The sequence below is a fragment of the Parasteatoda tepidariorum genome, chromosome 7 (assembly GCF_043381705.1).
Source record: "Parasteatoda tepidariorum isolate YZ-2023 chromosome 7, CAS_Ptep_4.0, whole genome shotgun sequence".
Classification (NCBI taxonomy): Eukaryota; Metazoa; Arthropoda; class Arachnida; order Araneae; family Theridiidae; genus Parasteatoda; species Parasteatoda tepidariorum.
Window position 1 is genome coordinate 79,455,644 of NC_092210.1, and position 12,526 is coordinate 79,468,169.

The following is a 12,526-nucleotide window of genomic DNA, read 5'->3' on the forward strand; positions in this document are numbered from 1 at the left end:
GCAAGAGACCATCCGGGAGCTTTATCGGTCTATGCCACGCCGTGTGGCAGCTTGTATCCAGACTAGAGGCGGGTCAACACCTTATTGAACTTGTTACTGTAACTCTGCAATAAATTATTCAATTGCTCTGAAATTTTAATAATTTACTATTCTGTGCATTGTCTTCTTATCCACCAATTTTCGTTTCAATCGGACAACTCTTTCTTGGTGCGTCGATTTTCTTGTTATAGAGTATATTATTGAAACCAATGTTGTTTAATTCTTGTTGTAGGTACTGCTGGTATTTTGAAAATTTATGCAATTTCGGTAAGTGCCAAATATACTTTTATATAGGTACAAAGTATTTTTTAGGTAAGTTTGGTGCCTATTACAGCTGCACCAATACTGTAAATTTTTATGATATAAACTGAAGAAATAGGTTTTTACGGTCCCTTAAAGATATAAGTACAAGAGAAAATAGTTTGACTGTGGTAAATTTTAAATGTCTTAAGGTGCTTAGAGCAACAGTATTACATCAAATAATAGCGAATGCAGTTAATCTTGAATTTAAACGTATGAGCTACTGAAAATCGTGCTTTGCTAAATCTAATAATTTAAATTCATTGCAAAGAGCTCCGAATAAAAAAAATAAAAAAATAAAAAAATAAAAAAAACATTGAAATTTAACTTTGTTATTTGTGTCGGTATTTGTCTTATAGTTTCGTACGTGATTTTAGTGTTCCTTCAATGTGCAGTGTATATAGTATATATATAGCATGGAAAATATGAACCTGTTACCAGACATATATTCTTGGCTTAAAAACGTTTTCCGTTATTGACTCAAAGAAAAAAATATGCATTAAAAAGCAACTGGCAAACTAAAGTTCTGAAATACGGTTTCATGACTGAAATATTACAGTTTATATGATGTTCATATTTGAAAAAAGGAAAAAATTTTATTTTGCAAAGTATCTGCTGTCAAATACTGTGACACGGTGAGCGATAAAAGATAGGGGGGAGCCCAATTGTCGTCAATGAAAGTCAGAGTTACAAAAATATGTGATCTTGAAAGGCTAAATATATCTTTCAAGACGTTTAATAGATATTTATCACTTTTCTGGAAAAGTTATAATATTTGCATGCTAGAAAGTTTAGAAAGATTGAGAGAAAAAAGAAGTACTCATTACAAAATTTATTGAATCGAAAATTGTACTTTACTCTTTTTAGTGTAATTTGGATTTCTATTCAACAATATAAATGTATCTTTTTAAAAACTCTTTGGATTAGATCTTAAGAACAAATTTATTTTTTGCAAACACATATTTAATTAACGGTAAGGACTAATAAATTAGCTCTTTTTTAAATGGTTTAAAAGTTAAGTTTCTATTTGTCCGTAAATCGAAATATTTATAATACTTAGCATAGTTATTTCCTGTGTTTTTAAACGTACTTCTTACTGCTTCAGAAAAAAATGCATAGTTTAAATTCCAAAAAAAAAAAAAANAAAAAAAAAAAAAAAAAAAAAATCACAGCCTGTATAATCTCTTTCAATGGAAAGTAATAATTTATTTCCACAATTACGGCAAAAAAACAACTAAAAAAAATACACTCTAGAAGTAAAAATATGAGTAATATCTCTTCTCTCTTTCTTGTGTCTTTTTTGCTACATCTTCCACGAGTTCTTCCATTAACTACCTGCTCTGAAAGTTGAAATGAGGTGTCATAGGAACTACACAGACTATAGAACAGCCAATCAGCGAATAAAATTGATGTTCTGCTTGCCATGTAATTTAGCGGAAGTGATGCCATGTCATCACCACATAGAAAGTGAATAACGTGTTTAGGAAAATATGTATTAGAATATCGATAAAATATTTTGTAAGTAAATTGTGACGCTAATTTTTTATGCTTATATATACAGATATAAAAATTTATATATATATATATATATATATATATTTATAATTCAGTAAAACCAAACTAAAAATATCAAGCTTTATTTTAAAAACACTATAAATAATGCAGACATTTATAAATAAAGCAGATAAAAGTGCTAAAAAATAGCACTTTTTTGGTTCAGTTGAAGAATAAATTATCATTGTTTGTAACATAAACATACTCAATAATGAGACAAAAATGTTAGTAAATAAACATCTCAAAATATTTCTAACTTATATGTTAGTCTCTATGAAGTGGCCAATTCATACAACAGTTANTTTTAAGTATTTTTGAATTTTAATGCACTTTATACGTTATAAAAAAGTATTGTTATAAAAAATGTGTCAATTAACAATATTTTTTCTGACTCTTAATCTTTTGATAATTTAAAATTATTAACGTAAATTTCAAAGTATTTCAATTTAATGCAATTTTTCTTAAATAACTAGTTGAGAAAAGTGTTATTTGTATACTATTACATCACATTATAATACAAGTAGCTATTGAAGTTTGGAACGATTTGTTAAATACTATGAAATGTGGAAAGTATTTTTTTATATCTGTATCATCTTACAAAATTTCGAAAAAGAAATTTTTTTTTCATTTTCCGGAAAACATTAAAAACAATGTTCTCAATTTTTATAAACGTTTATTCACTCTAAAAAATAAATGAAATTAACAAGGATTGAAGACTTCAATGATTTTAACTTAAAAAATTCTTTTTTTTTTGTATTCATAAAGGAGCTAAGAAATAATTTAAATTTCTATGGCAATTGTTCTGCCAGTGACGGTTGGTTATCAAAACCTACCGAAGTGTAGTGCCTCTTTCATATAAAAAAATAAAGAGGAGAAAAAGTAAAAGTGAAGGAATGATAGTATTTCTCATCTTAAAAGGTTATTAGATGCTGGTAAAGTGAAATAATAATTAGTTCGGAGGAATGACGGAACAAATAGCTTCGAAAGGGGTCGGGTCACCGATATCAGGTCCATTTGCAATACTCTGACATTGAAAAATACTAGATAAGATGCTTAAATTAGCTATTACTAGATATTATTTAGATGAGCAAGAGAGCTAAACTAATTTATCTTCTTCATGGCCATTTCCACCACAAAATGGGTCATTCTTTCAGTGATCTGCTCAATAAAATGCGGAAGTGGGTAAAAATGGTAAAGAATCAGTGGAATGTGGAGTGCAAAAATATAAATTTTTATTACCATTATTATAAATGATCAGGAATTGAATTTTTTTTAATTCTATTTATAACGGAATTCTGAAGGCTGCCTATATTTCTAGACATTTTTATCAGTTTATGTTCAAAATAATTTCGGTAACACCATATATTTAATAATTTTGATAATTGGAAACACATTCGAACACAAAGTCCTTTTTTAAAAATAGTTTCATTTCAATAAGGGGTATTTCAATATCTTCGTAATAAAGCAAATAAATAAAATCATCATCGAGTAAATAGATAAAATCATCATCGAGTAAATAGATAAAATTATCAGCACAACTGTATTTAAATTTGGTTTGAACGTGTGTTGATAAATATGACTTTGAAGTACTGTTGTTATTATTTCAAATTAAAAGCAGTTTTCTGAAAGTTCCAGAAAAATTAAAATTTTCTTATTTATTAGATTTTAGAAAAATAATTAGGATACTGAAACTTTTTTAGTTTTTGTTTTTCAAAAAAATAGAAGTAAATGTCATATCCGAATGAAAACAAATGCGGCACGCAAAAAAAATATTTTAACACACTTTTTGATTGTTGTTGTTGTAGTTAATTTACGTCGCACTAGAGCTGCACACAATGGGCTATTGGGGACGGTCTGGGAAACATCCCTGAGAATGATCCGAAGACAAGCCATCACAATTTTAATCCTCTGCAGAGAGGATGGCACCCCCGCTTCGGTAGCCGAACGACCTGCACGCGAAGTCGAGTACTTTACGGTAGAACAGTTTAACGAGGACCCATACCGCACACCATCGGTCCCTACGCAGACTGAACCAAGTGGTCACCCACCCGCACACCAACCAGAGCCAGTGTTGTTTGACTTCGGTGATCTGCTGGGAACCGTGCCTTAACGATCGGCACTTTTTGAAAGACGTCCATTTTTGCATATTCCAACTTAAGATTAACTATGAATCTAATGAAAATTCTGTTAGGAATTTTCTAACAGTATTAAATGTTATATGTGCAGCGATTTAAACCAAAGTTTAACTTCTTGTCAAGCAAAGTAAATTTACAGGTTTGCATCCTCAAACCATTTGTAAATATTGTGTAAACTTTTACTGCAAGATTAGGCATTGGAGATTTCTACGAGATTAAGCATATCTCAACAGGATTTTTTTTTTAAAAAATGTAATGAACCTGCTCTCAAAGCATAAATTAGGGTTAATACAATGTGTCATGAAGGAAATGACATTCGTTTAATAAGCATTGAGTGATGTGTGTCTGGTACAATCCCTAAAAATTTTTTTTAAATTATTTTTTAGTTTTAATTATAAAATATATTGTGCATTGTAAATATATTGTGCATTGTCCTTTAGTAAATATATTGTGCATTGTCTGTCGAACGTTCATCGTTATTCATCTATGTATTTAGCTTAGTAAAAAATAAAAATTTTTTAAAATAATACAAAATACATCTAGAGTTATGGTATGATTAAAACGCACTATTTCCAAAGAAATTTGCGAATTTCAGACTGCAAAATATATTATATAAGGTTATATAATAAACTCACATTTTCATAAATCATAGAAGCAAGTACGTTAATTTTTACGGTACGTTAATTTTACTGGAATTTTTTTTCTACATGAAAGTTAAACTTTTTGAGCAATAAGAGACAGAAGCGATTGCATATTCTTTTTTGAAAAATATTTTAACTGGTTGAAAGAATACGATTATTTTTTACATTATGCAACTCTTTAAAGCATGTATTGAGAAGATTTTTTCCCACTGTAATTCCTTCAGCACGTTTATGCACTCGAGGGAAAATCATTTTTCTTATTGAAAATAAAAAAGAGAAACAATCTCTCGTCTTCTTAAGAAAATAGATTTTTCTACTTTTGAAGATTAGAGAAAATATTAGAATTTTCGATCAGAATATTAAAATATAAGTGTAACAGGTTCTTGTTTTCTTATGAAATAATATAAAAATTATACGCACAAAATATACATATAAAAAATATTCTATTAGAAATTTTAAAGTGTATTGAACCATAAACCAGATTAAATTTCTTGCAACCAATTACATGATGCTAAATTAAAACATATTATAATCCTTCTAACACTTGGTTGCACCACATTAACAGGTTCAACCTAAACATTGCTCATTTCAATACCTTAATTAAGGTTGCAGCAGTTTCGATCCAAATTATGGCTCATTAAACAGAAAATATGGTTTGATGATGATTCGTAATCATACGAGTGTACACAAGGTAACGATTTCACTAATTTACAAGCAAGCACCCATATATTCTTCTTATTTTTAATTAAAAGATAGAATATTAGATTAACAATTCAACGATATTGTTTGAATAGTTTCTGAGCTACGCAATTTGAAAAAGTGACAGATTTACTGCATTATCAAATTTTATATTATGTCATTTAAAATATTATACTTTAAAATGATACAAAATTTTTTAAATCTTACAATGAAACATATTTTGACTATTTTTAAGTAAAAACACAAGAAATTACTTAAAAAAAAATATTTTTACATGAATTTCTTTTTTTGGATAGCTGGATTTTAAATTTTATCGATTCGCTTAAAAAGTGCAGCGTGTTGAATTAAGTGTGGTATTAACATTAAGGGGTAAAAATATTTTACTGCTCTACTGCCGTAGTTATTGGTTCCATATTTTCCAGACTGTATCTACCACATCTTCCCTCATATTTCCAAAATGAAAAATCAAGTATAAAGAATCATCTGAATGAGTTAATTAGTACATTTAAAACTATGCCTTTGAACATTAAAATAGAGTGAATGAAAATCAGATCATTAGATCAAAAATAATTCTGGGGGTTCATTTTTTTACGCATTGTACACACGACATGCTCAACAATGGTTTGTCAGATTTTGGTTTTTCACTCTCATATTTCAATTTGCAATATCATTGTATATGATTTAATGTAAGGGTACATTAACATTTATATTTGAACTGAAATTGATTTATACTAAAACATTTTATATTTATTAAAAAGTAACGGTAAAAGATTTTCTACATTTCTATTAAATTTAAACTATGTTAATCTATTTATTCAATATTAAAACTTAATTATTTATCATACTCTTTTAAGTATTCATTTAAATCTGCAAGCAGTGAGTAAAACTTTTGAGTCCTGATCCAATTACTTTTAATAGGGTATGGACAGTTTTTTATAAATATAGCATGTGTCATATTTTATAATATATTTATATTTAAACCCATAACTACAGCATCAGGCACGACGAAAATTCCTGATGATAAATAGTTTATGATGAGTGTTCATTAAAAGTTCACTTCTTAGACTGTAAAAACTATGAAAACCTTCCCAAAATGCCTCAGAAATTGCTTATCAGTCTATCAGAGTTGGCATAAGAATTTTAAAATCATGGTTTAGCTTCAGACTTATTAGATTATTCTAAATTCTAATTTTTTAAAATTCATTTAAAAAACATTTCTGAGTGAAATTTTTTTTCAAACGTAAAAATACTGAACATAAACAATTCGTCTTTGTTTTTATATCCAACTGACAGATCTATAAACATTATCAAAAACCGAGAATTTTTTTTTAGAAACAGTAAAATTTCGGAAATTATTGTAACTCGTGAAAAAGCTACTATTGAATTTTTATACGAGTAAACAATGTATGTCATTCTTAATATTTATTCAATAGCATGTTATCAAAAATCAGTGATGACATAAAGTATATACTTACAAATAAAGAAGCAATCTGTTTGTCTATTTTATATAAATAATGTACACTTGGCAATATATTTCTTCACTCGTTTGTAGTAATGTGGAAAATAACTGTCATTAACGCTTTTTAGACTACATAAGAAACAAGTTTTTAAAACATAAAAATACTGAACATCTGAATATAAAGCATTCGTTTTGTTTTATTTCAGATTGATGAAGCATATAAACATTAATAACTAAGCAAGAAGCAAAATTTGCGTTTAAAAAAAATATTTTGTTTCGAAACCTAGCATTATCGAAACCCGCAAAAGCATTAATTTGATTTTTATGCGAGTAAACAATGTATATCATTCATAATATTTGCTCAAGAACATATTGCCAAAAATTAGTAATGCCATAAACAGAGTATATACTTACAGAGAATGAAGTATTCTTTCTGTCTGTCCTATTCAAATAATGTCGATATTTCTTGACTCGTTTGTAGCCATGTGGAAAATAAGTGTCGTTAACAGGCTTCTTCCAAGAGAGTTTACCTGATGCTTGCTTACTTGTCACAAACAGTATTCGCTGCGCTCTGCATCATGGGTAAAACCTTTCCTTCTCTAGGGGACGTATATAAGATAAATTATCATTTATATCAGTGACCGTTGAATTTTTTCTCTTTATTAGGGTTAGTTGCCTTTATTAGGGAGAATTTTCTGAAGCTGGGATTGTTGAAGCAAATCATAAAATAAATTTTTAATCAGAACAATTTGAAATAGCTATTACAAATAGAAAAAAAAAATGGTGTTTCAAAATTTACAGCGTTTCTGTAAGAAACCGAGGTTTATTGGACGTTGTGGCCAAATGCATACGAATTAATGATTTATGGGATTGAGTTGAATGTAACATGTTAACATGTAAACATTACTAAAGGTAGAAGAAAATCAATACATTTTGTTTGTGGGTGTAATTACCACTATAAATATTAAAATACCAAATCACTAGTATATAAGACATGTTAACTCGATTTTATCCTGAGGTACCTTTTAATGGATGAAGGTTGACATAGTCGATAAATAAATCCCCTCAGGTTCAAGTTGCAGAGTTCCCAAATTTTTTTTATTATATTAACACAGATTTGATTTCACACATTTAAGCTAAATAAGTTTGTACTATTACCATTGCCTTTTCATTCACAAACATGATTTTTTTAAAAAATTTTATTTCTATTTTCGGTTACGATAAAAACTAGTCGAATGCTTTCACTAAAGAAACTATTCAGCAACTGTGTGTGAAGTTAATTCCTAATATGCCTTATACAGCTTTAATATTATTAAATAGCTATTTTGTATTTACTGTTTTAACTACAAATGTTAAGTGAAAACAGTTTGCTTAAAATCTATAATAATGAAATGAAGAGTTCATGTGTCTGTCTGATAACTTCAAAATAATTTATGTGTGCTTCATGAAATTTGGACAATTTGTGAAAAAGGTAATTTGTGAAAAAGTCAATTTTCGAACCCAGTTCTAAAAGTGGTTAAGTATGGGTATTCTAGCAGTTTTCTTATATAAGTAAATGTATTATTTTTATCCTATAACAATTTTTAAATAGTAACTGAATATTTTTTTTTATGAACTGTTAAGTATTAAGGTGACAATGAAGTCTTGTATCTTAAAAGAATATTTCCAGAATGAAAGTCTCATTTAAAGCTTTTAGTTGCCAAGTTTCTTATAAAATGTTATTAATTTGAAGTGGAGAGGAAAACTACTTACTCCCATAAAATACAGCTTGAAACTGATAGGAGTTATGAAAAAATTAAAGCAAATTTTTCTTCTAGAAACTTTGTAATGTACTTTCATAATCAAATTTTTTAAAAAAAATATTTAAGCAATTAAATTAAATATGTCCGATTTTTTCGAAATAAAGTTTTTTTACTTAAAAATATTGCACGTGAGAGCTCTTACCGTACACTGCCAAAAATTCCGGATAAAATTTCGGTAAAAAATACCGACATTTAAGGTACTTTTTACCGTGAAATCCATTTTTTCCGAAACTTGTTGCAAAACAAAAAATCTGATATATTGTACTTTTTACAGTGATAATGACCGCAAAATAACTGAATCACTCTGAATAAGTATAGCTGTAAAAATTACTGCATAATATTTTACTGTATGAATATATTTTACAGATGAATAGACAGTACCGTAATTTGAATCGGAATGTTTTACAGTATATATTCAATCGGAGTTACTAAGACCACTTGTGAGTTTTAGACATCTTTCATTTTAAGAGCATTTAATTTAGAGATTTAAAAATTGTTGTAAAACTTGGGTTTACTGATACACTTTTAATTTATTCTTAGTTTATATTCAGGGTAAATGGACACAAAATTAGGCCATAAGTAAAAATTCAATGTTAGGCTTCTGTTAGTTAATGACAGAATGACAGAAGATTAACATAAATGAACATATACTGATTTGATCATTTTTGAATAGGAATAAAAAGGAAAAAAGAATATATTTTTTAAAATTTTTTTATTTTAGGAATTTTTGGTATTAAATAAAAAATAAACACGTAAATGAGTCAGGATCTTTATTTTTCTAATTTACGGGATTACAATAATTTAACCTATGAACCATAAGGAGCTGAAAAATATATTTTTTGATAAAAGAATAAATTCGTTTCTTGTTATTAATATTATCAATGACACTATTATGAACAAACAAAAATTAATCCTTTAATTTGTTATAATACATTTGTCGCTTTTACGAATAGGCCATGTACTATATCAATTGAAAAGTTAAAAAAATTAACATATTTAGCTTGTTAAAAAATGTTTTTAAGTCTTAGAAAATTAGGAAAACAAAGTTGCAAAATAATGAGGCACATTAAAGTTTCTGCAATAATTTCTGAAATTTAAAATGATTAATTTTTTTTGAGGTCTCTTATTCAAGCTCTCCTATGCATCTCGCACTCATTGTTCAAAAATTTAGTTAATTAGGAAAAAAAATCATAATTGAAATGTTATCAATAATCTAAAAAAACCATAAAAGAACAGTTTGTGATAATGGTAAAAATGTTTATAAGAAGTCTAACTTAAAATTACGAGTTTGGTGATTAAAGCTATGACGAGCACGCATTTATGCATTAATATAAATAAAGGTTTATAGACTTACATTTAAAGCACACTCCGTATTGAAAATGTGTGATCTAAAACTTCACTAAAACAAGTCCATCAAGGCATAAACATAATCATCAAAGTGCTAAAGTCAGAGTCCAGAATTTACCCCGATTAAGTTACTCAAGAGGTTAGGCATCATGGAGAGAGTTCATCATGTGTTCAAGAGGACATGGTCATTTTGATATTTTGAAAAAAAACTGATCAGCATTTGAATCTTCCTAGTTTAGCCACGGTTTACCAGAACTCATATTTCTTATACCTTAAATTTTCAAATACTCATAGAAGGGAAAGTAAATTCGCCATAAACGGTATCTATCGTGGTATAGTGTCCTGTTAACAGGTTAACTTAAATAACAGGTTAAATGTGCTATGCATAGTTGACATAAATAAAACAGGTTTTATTTGTGTTAACTATACATAGCTCCTGCGAATAAAATAAGCTACTGAATTCTTAAATTATATTTTTCCTAAGCATAGATGTTTTAATGTAAGGCTCTAAAATTTCCTAAATTGAATAATAGTAATGCACTTGCGCTTTCGGAAAATAAAATGTATCTCAAGTCTTTCAATTGAAAATTTTTCTGTTCGTAGTGGATTCAATTTAACGGAAATTCATGTTTTCAAAATTATAGTTCTTATTACTCATTCAGTAAAATATAACGTTCAATGGAAATAAATGTAACAGAAGATAAAGGTTGTCACGCTATACTCTACTTCTGTAACTATAATATAATAACACACAATAAAATTTCCAGAGTATTCTTCAGAACGGATCTTTTTACCATAAAATAGGCAACTTTAAGATTTTGATGGAAATGTCTTTTACCATAAAGAATGATAATAGGCCTTGTAATCAGTCTACCATGCTTTCTGATCACGTAGGATCTAAAATGGCGGTACCGTGTGGATAGGAATTAAACATTGCGTTGATAAGGGGGCAATATATTTTGTGAACATATTTCTTAAAATATAATATGGTAACTAAAATGGAGATGATGCTTTCAATTATTTTATTGAAGTGTCCTACGAGACACGTGTACTGGTCAAGATTTTATATTTTCGATAATTGCATTTGCTATTTCAGTATAGTTCCAATTTGAAAACCCAAAATGAAACTTACGTCTGAAAAGGAAACTGTGCTAAATGTCCGGAAACAGAAAAATTTGATAATAATAAATGAAAGAAAACAATTTGTAAATTTTTAGAATTTAAATTGAAATTTGTTATTTATTTTGTGGCAATTTGAATAATATAATTTTATTTTATGACTTGTGTTTAATTACCGACCCAATTCTGAGTTTATAACTATCAATGTTTAACTCGATAGCCTCGCAATTTCGAACTCAAACCCAGAAGACATGGGGACTTCTGGAGATGTGGAGAACATTTGATGCAACTAACCCTCATTTGCGTTACATGGAGAAGGAAACAAAGAAAATCTCACATGGTTAGCTCGATGCCAAGAGGAATCTACCGTATGAACCCCTGAGGATATTTTATGATAGAAGTGTCGTCAGCGTGGACCGGGGGCGAAATTCGTATCAACTGGCTTACGCTGGATTCGAACCCGGGTAATTTGGATGAGAGCGCTCTATCCACTGGGCCACCGCGACTCCCTCCTGAATGATTCTTAAGTTTTTCGCTTCCAAAAACGCTTTTTCCTGCATTCAATAGAAAGGGAAATATTGACATTAGTACGAGGCTCAGAGTAGCTATGAATTGATGGTGCAATGGAAAGGGGAGCTAAGAAGCAACTCAAGACACGCACAAAAGATCAAGGCTTCTCTGCCAGCAGCTCTCATAATTATTCAACTATAATTTTTAGAAAATTAAAAAAATGAATTAATCAAGTTAAATAAAAAAAATTAAAGAATTAAATTTAATTTTAATTAATTAAATCAATTAAATATTAATTAAAATTAATTAAATTTTCAAAAAATTAATCAATTAAAAAAATTTATTAATTAAAAAATTACATTGTTGATTAAAAAAATTAAATAAGTAAATTAATTAATTATTTCAGCTTTATTTAAATTAAATTAAAATTTAATTTTAATAAAGTTGATTAGTCTTAAACTGAATTTAAGACTTTTTCTTAAAAAAAAATTGTGCGTCTTTACAAAATTGTGAACAAACAAATTTCTTTTTTCCACAGTCATTTTTTTTAGTTTATCATTTTGTGTTTGCCCTTTATTTAGTGTTGATGTCTAAAAATGTCTCAATGAAGAGTTAAAATTAATCATCGAAAAATTACAAAGTATAGCTTTTTATACAATAGTTTAATGCAATTTGCATTAATGATGTCTAACTGAATAATTAAATATCATAAAATTTTCTTAGCTTACAGCGAAGTACAGTATTGGGCTACTTTAATTAGCGAATAAAAACTCGTAGCATTATCTCTATTTAATTTTCTTCTTTTTAAATTTTTAGACTCAAGTAGGTATAGGTGATAAACACTATAGTTTGTGTAAAACGTTCAGTACTTCTAACAAAATTGCTTTTTTGATAAAGGACTTCGATAATTGCATTTTTGAC

At 28.1% G+C, this 12,526-nt stretch overlaps 1 protein-coding gene across 1 annotated transcript in view; it reads right to left on the minus strand.

The window, feature by feature from the left end:
- LOC107439992 (uncharacterized) overlaps positions 1-7,412 on the minus strand; it is a 26,856-nt gene extending 19,444 nt beyond the window's left edge. Inside the window, exon 1 of the mRNA XM_016052748.3 lies at positions 7,242-7,412. The gene's annotated coding sequence lies outside the window, so the exon portion shown is untranslated. The remainder of the gene's footprint in view (positions 1-7,241) is intronic.
- Positions 7,413-12,526: the final 5,114 nt, after the last annotated feature.